General features: G+C 39.5%; 1 pseudogene across 1 annotated transcript; it reads left to right on the top strand.

Annotated features, from left to right (window-relative positions):
* Positions 11,147–12,865, top strand: LOC108637684 (annotated as a pseudogene). Its single transcript, XR_001919245.1, has one exon. The product of XR_001919245.1 is annotated as an elongation factor 1-alpha 1 pseudogene (transcript).

Here is a 13,150-nt window from a genome sequence, read left to right as displayed (position 1 = left end):
AGAACCAACTCTTTATTTTATTGATATTTTCCATTGTTTTTTAGTCTCTGTTTTTGTTTGTTTTTCCTCTGATTTTTATTCCTTCTGCTAACTTTAGGTTTAACATTTTCCTGTTTCTCTAGTTTCTTTAAATGTATGTTTAGATTGTGTATTTATGATTTTTCTTGTTTCATGAAGTAAGCCTTTATCACTATGAACTTCATCCTTAGGATTTTTCTGTATCCCATAGATATTGGAATGTTGTGTTTCCATATTCACTTATCTCAGGGTATTTTTTATATCCTCTTTGATTTCTTCATTGACGCATGGATTGTTTAATTGCATGGTGTTTAGTCTCCATGTGTCTGTCTTTTTTCCAATTTTCTCCTTGTAATTTATTTCTGCTTTCATATTTTGTGGTCAGAGAAGATGCTTGATATGATTTCAATCTTCATAAATTTATTGAGTCTTGTGACATAACATGTGACCTGTCCTGGAAACATTTCTTTTATACTTGAAAAGAATATGTGTTCTGTTATTTATGAATAGAAAGTTCTATGTATTATTTTTTATATTAATTTCATCTAGGCTAGTGTATTGTTTGGGGTTTTTTCAGATTTTATTTTATTTTATTGTTTAATATCAGTGTTTCCTTATTGATTTTTCTGTTTGGATTATCTATCCATTAATGTAATTGGGGTATTAAAGTCCACCACTTTTATTGTACTGCTATTTCTGCCTTGAAATCTGTTAATATTTGCTTTATGTATACAGGTGCTCCATGTTGGTTATACATCTATCTACATAGATATTTACAAAAGTTATATTGTCCTGTTGGATTGACCCCTTTATTATTATGTGAAAGTGAAAGTGACTGAGTTGTGTTCAACTCTTTGTGACTCCATGGGCTATACAGTCCAAGGAATTCTCCAGGCCAGAATACTGGAGTGGGTAGCCTTTCCCTTCTCCAAAAGATCTTCCCAACCCAGGGATCAAACCTAGGTCTCCCTCATTGCAGGCAGATTCTTTATCAGCTGAGCCACAGGGGAAGCCCAAGAATACTAGAGTGTGTAGCCTACCCCTTCTCCAGCAATCTTCCAGACCCAGGAATCAAACCAGGGTCTCTGTCCTTCATTGCCATTGGAGTGGTATCATCTGCATATCTGAGGTTGTTGATGTTTCTCCCACCTACCTTGATTCCAGCGTGTAATGGATCACTACCTTGTGGCAAAGGGGCTTGCATAACTCAACGGAGCTATGAGCCATGCTCTCTACAGCCACCCAAAACAGAAGGGTCATAGCAGAGACTTCTGGCAAAATGTGATCCACTGGAGGAGGGAATGGCAAAGCAACCCAGTATACTTGCTGTGAGAACCTCAAAAACTGTATAAAAGGACAAAAAGATATGTAGTAGTATATGTCAATATACACTATATATATAGTGTATATATCAATCACAATCTCTCCATTTATCCCTCACTTCCTTATTCTCTGATAACCATAAGTTTGTTTTCTAGATCTGTGATTCCACTTCTGTTTTGTAACTAAGCTCATTTGTACCCTTTTTTAGATTCCATGTACAGGCAATATCATGTTACATTTGTCTTTCTGGGTCTGACATACTTCATTCAGTATGACAAGGTCTAGGTCCATCTATGTCACTGCAGGTGGTATTATTGTGTTTCTCTTTATAGTTGAATAATATTCCGTTGTATTTATGTACCACATCTTTTTTATCCTTTTCTCTGTTGATAGACAATTAGGTTGCTTCCATGTTCTGGCTATTGCATATAGTGGCACAATGAATATATTTCAATATTCCAGCCTGTATCTTTTTGAATTAGTTTTCTCTGGGTGTATGCCAGGGAGTGGGATTGCTGGGGAATATGGTAGTTCTATTTTTAGGTTTTAAGGAACCTCTATACTGTTCTCCATATTGACTGTACCAATTTATGTTCCCACCAACAGTGTAGAAGTGGTTCCTTTTCTCAACACCCTTCCCAACATTTATAGTTCACAGATATTTTGATGATGGCCACTCTGACTGGTATAAAGTAATATCTCATTGTAGTTTTGATTTGCATTTCTCTATTAGATCTTCTGCTCATTTCTTGATTGTTTTTTGGTTTGTTTTTGTTTGTTTGTTTTTTGTTTTGTTTTGACATATAATTGTATGAGTTGCTTGTATATTTTGGTGATTAATACCTTGCCAGTTTCTTCATTTGCAAAAATTTTCTCCTATCCTGGAAGTTGTCTTTTTGTTTCATTTCTGGTTTCCTTTGCTATGCAGAAGGTTGTAAGTATAATTAGATTCCATTCATTTTTAAAAAATTTTTATTACTCTAGAAGGTGGTCAAAGAATATCTTACTGTGATTTATGTAAAAGAGTGTTCTACCTATATTTTCCTCTAAGGGTTTTATAGGGTCTGGGCTTACATTTAGGTCTTTAATTTATTTTCAGTTTATTTTTGTTGCATAATGTTCGAGATGTTCTTTCACCTGTAGCCATCTAGTTTTCTCTACACCACTTATTAGAGAGGCGGTCTTTTCTCCACTGTATATTCTTACATCCTTTGCTGTATATTAGGCGACCACAGGTGCATGGGTTTATCTCTGGAATTTCTATCTTGTTCTATTGATCTATATTTCTGTTTTTGTGCAGGTACTATATTGTTTACATTACTGTCACTTTGTAGAATAATCTGAAGTCAGAGAACCTGTCTTCTCTCATTCTTTTGTTTTATTTTTCTCAAGATTGCTTTCACTATTCAAGGTCATTTATGTTTCAATACAAATGGTAAATTTTTTGCTGAGTTCTGTGAAAAAAATGCAATTGGTAACTTGAGTACATTATATGAAATACCAGGCTAAATTAATGACAAGCTGGAATCCAGATTGCTGGGAGAAATATCAACAACCTCAGATATGCAGATGATACCACTTTAACTGCACAAAGTGAAAAGGAACTAAAGAGTCTCTTGATGAAGGTGAAAGAGGAGAGTGAAAAACCTGGCTTAAAACTCAGCATTTAAAAAACTAAGATCATGGCATCCAGTCACATCATTTCATGGCAGAAAGACAAGGAAAATGTGTAAACAGTGTCAGATTTCATGTTCTTTGGCTCCAAAATCACTACAGTGACTGTGGCCATGACATTAAAAGACACTTGCTCCTTGGAAGAATAGCTATGTCAAACCTAGACAGTGTTTTAAAGAGCAGAGACTTCACTTTGCCAACAAAAGTCCATATATATAGTCAAAGCTATGATTCTTCCAGTAGTCATGTATGGATGTGAGAGTTGGACCATAAAGAAGGCTGAGCACCAAAGAATTAACACTTTCAAACTGTGCTGCTGGAGAAGACTTCTGAGAGTCCCTTGGACAGCAAGGAGAAAAACCAGTCAATCCTAAAAGAAATCAACCATGAATATTGGAAGGACTGATGCTGAAGCTGAAGCTCCAATACCACCTGATGTGAAGAGCTCATTGGAAAAGGCCCTGATGCTGGGAAAAATTGATGGCCAGAGGATAAGGGGGCAACAGAGGATGAGATGGTTGGATGGTATCATTGACTCAATGGATGAGTTTGAGCAAACTCAAGGAGACAGTGATGGACTATCTAGCCTGGATGTGATAGTGATAGACTATTGCCGGGAGCCAGTGTGAGGAATCCCGCCCGTGACAAGGTCATGAGGAAGGAAGCTGACATACGCAAGGCATGCTCAGACTTCAGGGGCCCCTCTGGAAATTCCTAAGCATGTACCCCAACAAAAATCTGCCGGCTTTTGTGCTCTGCTTTTCCACTCTTCTGACATTTTCTGGAAAAAGTCAATTCAGGGCTTTAGTCTTCTGCATTTGAAAGAGTGTTTCAATCCAAAAAACCCCTCTGATGGCTTTCTAGCCTGCCTGCAGGACTCGTACAGCTGCGCATGTGATTGTTTGAGGCCTCCTGACCACAGGAGGCACAGGAAGCTTAAAACATCCTAGGAATGTAGGGGCTTCCGAAGAGTCAAAATCTTTAGAATAGGACTGATTAAAAGTTTCATTTGTTGAGTCAATGCTTGCTGCCAAATTTTCATATCCTTTATTTTTAGATATAGTTGGTATGTGGAAAAACAAGTAGTAGACCTGGTGTTAGCAACATTAGATCTTTGAGTTAAGTACCTTCTTTATTATAACCCACTGCACCTGTGTTCTATAGAGATGTAACTTTAGCGCTTTAAGGAGATGTAGATTAAAGAAAAACACTTCAGGGGAAACAAAATTAACATTCATTAAGGAAGAGAGCCAAAAATTGACAAGCCTCTTGGCCAGAAGATAATGTAAATCACCTGAGACCTTTTGTATACAAAATGATATACGGAAAGAATCTGGGTTGCGAATGCTACATAATTTTGTGTTACCCATTGATCTCCATGTTTTATTAAAAGTATAAAACGCCTTCTGAACAATAAAGGATGGGACCAGCTTCTCGGACCAGTTTCTTGAACTAGTCTCTCGGCCTGGTTTCTGGGAAATCTGGCTCCCCCCGTGTCTCTCTCTCTCTCTTTTTCTCTCCCTTTCCCTCCCTCTGCTCTTTACTTTAATTTCAGGCTGAATTTCCATCTGGGGCGCAGAGGCTCGCCAGGTCTACTTATTTGCCCTGGCTGTTAAGACCCACGCAAAAGGGAGCTTAAGGCGAGGCACCCTTAGATATTCAAGCAGGCGCCGGTGGCCCAATGTAGATGGTGCAAATTCCTTGTCTGGAATTTTATTGGTCTTCCGCGTAAACCAAGCTATTCAGCCCTCTTCCTCCACTTAATCTTCTTACTACACTATAGTTTCTTAATCTAATCTTATATTAATAAATAAACAAGTCTTTCCATGCCAACGCTGTCCACCCTTCGAATTCCCTGGATCCACCGGGGCTGGACCCCGGCAGACTATTTACACTAGCCTGGTGTACTGCAGTTCATGGGGCTGCAAAATGTCGGCCATGACTTACTGACTGAACAACAACACAAATTTGATTGGGATTGCATTAAATCTGTAAATTGCTTTACATACTATAGTCATTTTCACAATATTCAGTCTTCCAGTAGAAGAATATGGTATAATTCTCCATCTGTTTGTGTCATCCATGATACTTTTCATCAGTATCTTATAGTTTTCTGAGTGCAGGTTTTTTTGTCTCCTTAGGCGAGTTATTCCTCAACATTTTATTCTTTTTGATGTGATGATAAATGAGATTGTTTCCTTAATTTCTCTTTCTGATCTTTCATTGTTAGTGCGTAAAAATGCAAAAGATTTTTGTGTACCCTGCAACTTTAACAAATTCATTTATGAGTTTTAGTACTTTTCTGGTAGTGTCTTTAAGAATTTCTAGGTATAGTATCATGCCATCAGCAAACAGTGAATATTTTACTGTTTCTTTCCAATTTGGATTCCTTCTATTTTTTTTCTTTGATTATGTGGGTAGGACTAGAAAAATTATGTTGAATAATAGTGACATGAGTGACAAGCATCCTTTTCTTGTTCCTGTTCTTAGACGAAATGTTTTCAGTTTTTCACCATTGAGAATGATGTTTGCTATGGTTTTGTTATATATAGCCTTTATTATGTTGAGATCAGTTTTCTCTATGCCCACTGTCTGAGATTTTCTGTCATAAATTGGTGTTGAGCTTTGTCAAAAGTTTTTTCTGTATCTATTGAGATGATCATATGGTTTTTATTCTTCAAATAACATTCAGTTGTTATTATAGGTTTTTATCTTGCTCCTTCCTCTGCAACATAGTTATATTGGCCCCATTTTGTGAAACTTACTGTATTTGTGTTCTCCTTTCTGCCAGCTGCAGAATCATAGTTCCTCTTGCTTCTGGTATCTGCCCCGTGGTGCATGGTGTTGGTCCAGAGGCTTTTGCCACTATCCCCTTTGAATGGGGCCTCCCCTTTGCTCTGTGGTTGTCACTGCCCTGAGAGGGGCAGCATCTGTTTCCTACTTATTTGAGTAGAGGCCTTCAGATCTGTTTCTTGGCTGTGTTTCTGATCTACAGTGCAAGGTACGTGGGATGTAGCACTCTCACTGGGAAAGAAACCACTGTGTATTCCTCTGCTAGATGTGTTCAGCTGTGAATGTGCTCTGTTGTGTCCCTTTTTGCTCATTGTGCAGGCTCACAAAGTACACTGTTGTTTGTACCACTCTCAGTCCCACCTTAACTGGGTAAGCCTGCAGTTGGCCCTGGTGTCTCATAGCATTGTTTTCATTAAGCCATTGGTGCAGATGAACTGAGGTCAGGTCCCAGGACTGCAGTAGTCATGCACCTGGACCCACTGTGGGAGCTATGGATGTGACTCAGACTCTGGCCTGCCCCCCTCCTTATGTCCATGCCCACAAAACCCCCACCTGCTAAAGCAAGATCTGTCCCAGCTGCAGGACAGCTTGTTGTCCTTTCAGATGTTTTGCAGATCCTGAATTTAGGAAGCTGTTGGTGGAGGGTACACCTCCACCTCCGTGGTTCATGCAGTAATGAGGAGAGATTTCAGCTCTTCTTCCTAAGGCACACAGCCTCTGGAAATCAGCTATGATTTCAGTCCCTCCTCTCAGTGGATTTCCTAGTGGAAGGAGCTATCTATGCCCTTCTTTGACAGCAGGGAAGATCCCAGCAACCCCTGAAGGATTTCCTAGTAATAAGAATTTCCTATTCACACCTCCTGGGACACTGGTGCAGATCCTGATGTCCACTGGTGGATTTCCTACTGGTGGGAGCTGTCCATACCCCTTCTGGCCAGTGGGGTCAGGGCCTGGCCTCTGCCCACAGTTTTGGAAGAAGCAGCCAGTGCCCATCTCTGAAGCCCAAAACTCACACCCACACCTGGAGCACCTGTAGGCAGTGTCCTATTGTCTGGCAGTGCTCAAGGAAAGAAGACTTTATGGTGGTCCCTTCCCACTCTGTGTTTGCCTCCCAATAATGGTGCTTTACCTGTCTGGCAGGCACAGGTTTCCCTTCCAAGTACACCCTCAGTTGCCACAGTTTGACCTCTCCAAGCCATTTCCACACCTCTCCCTGGGCCTGAACTCTGGAGCTTGAACTTCAGGACCTGGCCCACGTCCCAACCAACAGAGCCATGTGTCACGTTGGGGAGAACACGGTGGCAGTGCCGCCCCTCTGTGCAGGTTACTCTCCATTTTGCCTTCCTCAAGCTGGTTACTGTTCTCTCCTCTTAGGCTCCAAATTTCCCCTTTGTCCAGGTTTGTCTCCCTGACAGTGAGGAAATTTCCCAAGGTGCAGGAAGCTTTCCTGCTTCATAGCTCCCTCCCTGAGGTGCAGGCCCCATTTCTGATTCCTTCTGTTTCTTTTTCCTTTTGTTCTACTCTGTTATGTGGAGTTTTTCTTGTTGTTTCATATATCTAACATCTTCTGTCAGCGCTCAGAAGCTGTTTTGTGTGAACCATTTCACTTGTAGATGTATTTTCAATGTTTCTGTGAAAGAAGGTGAACTCTGCTTCCTACTCATCTGCCATCTTGATCTTTCTCCAATAATCACTTGATTTTAAAAGCATTCTAAAAGTACTACATTTTTACTCTCCCTCTTATTTTATGTTTTTCATGTCATATTTTGCATTTTTATTTTGTGTATCCCCTGACTGCTTACTGTAGTTAACGTTGATTGTGATAGTTTTGTCTTTTGAGTTTCATACTAGCTTTTTAATTAGCTGATCTACAATTTTTACTGCATATTTGCCCTTACCAGTAAGATTTTTCCTTTGATATATTTTCTTCTAGCTGCTATGTGGATTTTTATTTTCTCCTTTAACCTTTCTTAAAAGGCCATTTTAGTGGTAATGAGTTTCTCTATCTTTTGCTTGCCTGGGAAAATTTATCTCTGTTTCAATTCTGAACAATAAGATTGAAGCATAAAGTGTTTTAGGTTTAAGTTTTTTGTTTGCTTGTTTTTACTTTCAGAACTTTAAATATATCCTGCTACTCCCTACTGATCTGTAAATTTTCTGCAGAGAAATGAACTGATAGTCTTATGGGGTTTTCCTTGTATTTGATTAGTTGTTTTTCTCTTGGCTTTTTTAAGATTCTCTCTTTAATTTTTGCCATCTTAAATATAGAATGTCTTGGTGTGAATCTCTTTGAGCTTGTCTCATTTGAAACAAGTTTGTGTTTGTGCTTCCTGTTTGAAACAAGTTGATTTTGTGCTTTCTGGACCTGGATATATGTTTCCTGCCCCACAATAGGGAAGTTTAAGCCTTTTGTTTTTTTCAGGTTTGTTTTCTCTTTACTCTTTTTCTTCTCCTTCTGTAACCCTACAAGGCAAACATTAATATCCTTGATGTTGTCCCAGAGATCCCTTATACATTTTACTTTAAAAAAAATTCTTCTTTTTGCTCTTCTGACTGGATGGTTTCCGCTATTTTACCTTCTAGGTTTCATATCCATTCTTCCCTATTATCTAATCTGCCGATGATTCCCTCTAGTGTATTTTAATTTTGTTATTCAGTTATGTTTGAGTCTCATAATTTCTAAATCTTTGCTGAAATTTTCACTAAATTCCTACATTCTACTCCCATATTTGGTGACTATCCTTAGGACTATTTCTTTGAACTCTTTGTCAGATAAATTATTTATCCCCATTTCATTAGGGTTTTTTTCTGGAATTCTTTAGTGTTCTTCAGTTTGAAACATATTTCTCAATCTCCTCATTTTGTTTAACTTTAGGATTTTGTTCCTATTAATCAAGTGAAATAACTATCACTCATAGTCTAAAAGATGTGGGCTTATGTGGAAGCATTTTTTGTGTAAATTGCTTGTGCCTAGCACCATAGGCCAAGGCAGTTCTGGAGGGTGCTATGCTGAGATGCCTTGGCAGAGCAGCTGGAGCTGGAGGAGGCACAATCTAGATGCAGCTCCTGGGGAGCACTATGCCAGTGTCACCTTCATGGAGTGACTGAGGCTGGATTGGATCCAGGCTGGGGGTAGTCCTTGGGGAATGCTGTACCTGACACCAACTTGGCAGATTTGCTTGGGCTGGATCAGACCTTAATCAGGGGCAGACTAGGAGTGAGGGGAACTCTCAAACAATCATGCTTACTGGTGCTTCCAATTCTTGAGCGGACTCCATCAGTTCATTACTCATTTGACCAAATTTGTGTGTCTAGCAAAAAATTTCCTTCCTCTACATTCTAGATACCCTTAAAATTAATTTTGTTTTTATTGGGTCCCAAGAGTGTGAATCTGTACTCTGGCCCTTCAGCGATATTCCTTTCCTTTCTACTGTCGGTTGCTGCATTGGGATGGGATTCCCATGGATACTCTGTCTCTGTCTTTCCTACTCATTTCTACATCATCCTTATATGTGTAGTGGCTATTAAATCAGCCCTCAAGTCTTCTTCAAGAGGAATTTCTCCATGTGAATGTATAGATTTGGTGTGTCCCTGAAATGTGAGCTCAATGGCTTACTATGCTGCCTTCTTGACTCCTTCCATTAAAATAAAAACTTTTAAATAAGGCAACAAAAAGTGGGCCAAATTTGTCTCTGGTAGAGCTTTATGAAAGAAACAATTTAAAAGGTGTATTTCAGGTGAGAGGAAAATAAGCCCAGGAAACATACTTGAGACTCTACAATAAGTGAAAAAAAAAAAGTAGAAAGCAAAAAATGTGGATTAAAAAAAATTGACCACTTAAAGCAATCATAATACTAGAGGGTTATAAAACTTGGCAAAATCAGAATATTCAACAACAATAGTATATAAGTTGGGATATGTTAATCAGAGATAATATAGAAGACATTTACACATCATTATGTGCTTTATGGTTATATCCTTGTGTTATTGCTAGAGGGTTTTATTTAGGTATTGATTAACCTGAGGTTTTGTAAGTAATGCAAGAATTTTTAAGTGAACATCATGGCATTAAAATAATACAAAGGACCAGCTATAAAATTATATGCATACTTTCTACTCTAAAGAGGGTTGGCATTCCTAATCCCCAATTTTAGTGGCATATCATGCAGACAGATATGCCAACGAAATTGGCAAAACAGGGACGTAAAACAGGAAAATCAACAACTATAACAAAAGCTTTTTTTTAGATATTTCATTTAGTAGTTAATGGATCAAGCAGATAAAATATCCATATGTGTATGGAATATTTAAATAACATACTTAACCCTGTGTAACACTTTACCAAGTTGTTACAGAGTACATTTTCTTTTCAAGTTCATAAAATAGGTTTGAAATTTGTACCACATGGTGCCATAGACATATCTTTACAAATTCCAAAAGATTATCATCTTCTAGCTTTAAACATTGGTTAAGTTCCATTATGGCTTGTTCTTTGACCCATATATCATTGACTTTCATGATTTCAAAACTCTTAAATCTTTTTCTAGTGATCCTTATAATATTCACATACAAAGTAAGTCAGACCTCTATTTCATAAAACATAAGCATACATCCCAGGTAGTTTAAAGATTTAAATGTGCAAGATAAGACTATACAACATCTAGAGAAGAATAGAATGACAATCTTTATGCTATTGGGCAGAGAAGAAATTTTTAATGAGACACAGAAAGTGTAAGTCGTAGAGAAAAATACTGGTATATTCAACTACATGAAATTCTGTTCATTTTAAAAGCCATAAAGAAAATGGGAAAGCAAGCTCAAACAAAAGAACTCATTTTATTATATAACCAATAAAGCATTTATTTTCAGAATATATTAAAGAACTCCTACAAATAAGTGAGAAAATAGTTTACTACTTAATAAACAATGAACAAAAAGAAGAGAATTTCACAGAAGAGTGTATAATTGACTCAACATATGAAGAATGTTGAACCTCATCAGTAATCAGTTCAGTTCAGTTCAGTCCAGTCGCTCAGTCATGTCCAACTCTTTGTGACCCCATGAATCGCAGCACACCAGGCCTCCCTGTCCATCACCAACTCCCAGAGTTCACTCAAACTCATGTCCATCGATTCAGTGATGCCATCCAGCCATCTCATCCTCTGTCGTCCCCTTCTCCTCCTGCCCCCAATCCCTCCTAGCATCAGAGTCTTTTCCGATGAGTCAACTTTTCGCATGAGGCGGCCAAAGTAATCTTAGATACGCAAATCAAAACCACTGTGCATCATCATTGCCACCTTCAGATGAACAAAGTTTAAAAATCAAACAGCTTTTTTTTCGCAACGGGTTTGCCACCAGGACACAGGTGTCGTGAAAACCACGGTTAACCCTAAGCCAAAATGGGAAAGGAGAAGACCCACATCAACATCGTTGTCATTGGGCACGTAGATTCAGGGAAGTCTACCACAACTGGCCATCTGATCTACAAATGTGGCGGGATCGACAAGAGAACAATTGAAAAGTTTGAGAAGGAGGCTGCCGAGATGGGAAAGGGCTCCTTCAAATATGCCTGGGTCTTGGACAAACTGAAAGCTGAACGTGAGCGTGGTATTAACATTGATACCTCCCTGTGGAAATTTGAGACCAGCAAGTACTATGTTACTATCATTGATGCCCCAGGACACAGAGACTTCATCAAAAACATGATTACAGGCACATCCCAGGCTGACTGTGCTGTCCTGATTGTTGCTGCTGGTGTTGGTGAATTTGAAGCCGGTATCTCCAAGAACGGGCAGACCCGTGAGCATGCCCTTCTGGCTTACACCCTGGGTGTGAAACAACTAATTGTTGGCGTTAACAAAATGGATTCTACTGAGCCACCCTATAGCCAGAAGAGATACGAGGAAATTGTTAAGGAAGTCAGCACCTACATTAAGAAAATTGGCTACAACCCCGACACAGTAGCATTTGTGCCAATTTCTGGCTGGAATGGTGACAACATGCTGGAGCCAAGTGCTAATATGCCATGGTTCAAGGGATGGAAAGTCACCCATAAGGACGGCAATGCCAGTGGAACCATCCTGTTTGAAGCTCTGGATTGCATCCTGCCACCAACTCGCCCAACTGACAAACCCTTGCGTTTGCCTCTCCAGGATGTCTATAAAATTGGTGGTATTGGTACTGTCCCTGTGGGACGTGTGGAGACTGGTGTTCTCAGACCTGGCATGGTGGTCACCTTTGCTCCAGTCAATGTAACAACGGAGGTGAAGTCTGTAGAAATGCACCATGAAGCACTGAGTGAAGCCCTTCCTGGGGACACTGTGGGCTTCAATGTCAAGAACGTGTCTGTCAAAGATGTCCGTCGTGGCAATGTGGCTGGTGACAGCAAAAATGATCCACCCATGGAAGCTGCTGGCTTCACAGCTCAGGTGATTATTTTGAACCATCCAGGCCAAATCAGTGCTGGATACGCACCTGTGCTGGATTGTCACACAGCTCACATTGCTTGCAAGTTTGCTGAGCTGAAGAAGATTGATCGTTGTTCTGGAAAACAGCTGGAAGATGGCCCTATATTCTTGAAATCTGGTGACGCTGCCATCGTTGATATGGTTCCTGGCAAGCCTATGTGTGTCGAGAGCTTTTCTGATTATCCTCCCCTGGGCCGTTTTGCTGTGCGTGACATGAGACAGATAGTCGCTGTGGGTGTCATCAAAGCAGTGGACAAGAAGGCAGCTGGAGCTGGCAAGGTCACCAAGTCTGCCCAGAAAGCTCAGAAGGCTAAATGAATATTATCCCCAATACCTGCCACCCCAGTCTTAATCAGTGGTGGAAGAACGGTCTCAGAACTGTTTGTCTCAATTGGCCATTTAAGTTTAATAGTAAAAGACTGATTAATGATAACAATGCATCGTAAAACCTTCAGAAGGAAAGAATGTTTTTGTGGACCATATGTTTTGTGTGTGGCAGTTTAAGTTATTAGTTTTTAAAATCAGTACTTTTTAATGAAAACAACTTGACCAAAAATCTGTCACAGAATTTGAGACCCATTAAAAAAAAAGTTTAATGAGAAAAAAAAAAAAAATCAAACAAAATCAAGTGAATGGCTAGAGTGTGTAAAGGAATGAAAATGTTTTCCCACTTCTGATGAGAATGTAAAATAGTAAAATTATTTTGAAAATCAATTTGGCATCACTTAGAAGGCAATGGCACCCCACTCCAGTACTCTTGCCTGGAAAATCCCATGGACGGAGGAGCCTGGTAGGCTGCAGTCCATGGGGTCGCTAGGAGTCGGACACGACTGAGCGACTTTACTTTCACTTTTCACTTTCATGCTTTGGAGAAG

Source organism: Capra hircus, chromosome 15 (genome assembly GCF_001704415.2).
Source record: "Capra hircus breed San Clemente chromosome 15, ASM170441v1, whole genome shotgun sequence".
NCBI lineage: Eukaryota > Metazoa > Chordata > Mammalia > Artiodactyla > Bovidae > Capra > Capra hircus.
Note: the sequence above shows the minus strand (reverse complement) of the source record. Positions and strands in the feature narration are given on the sequence as shown.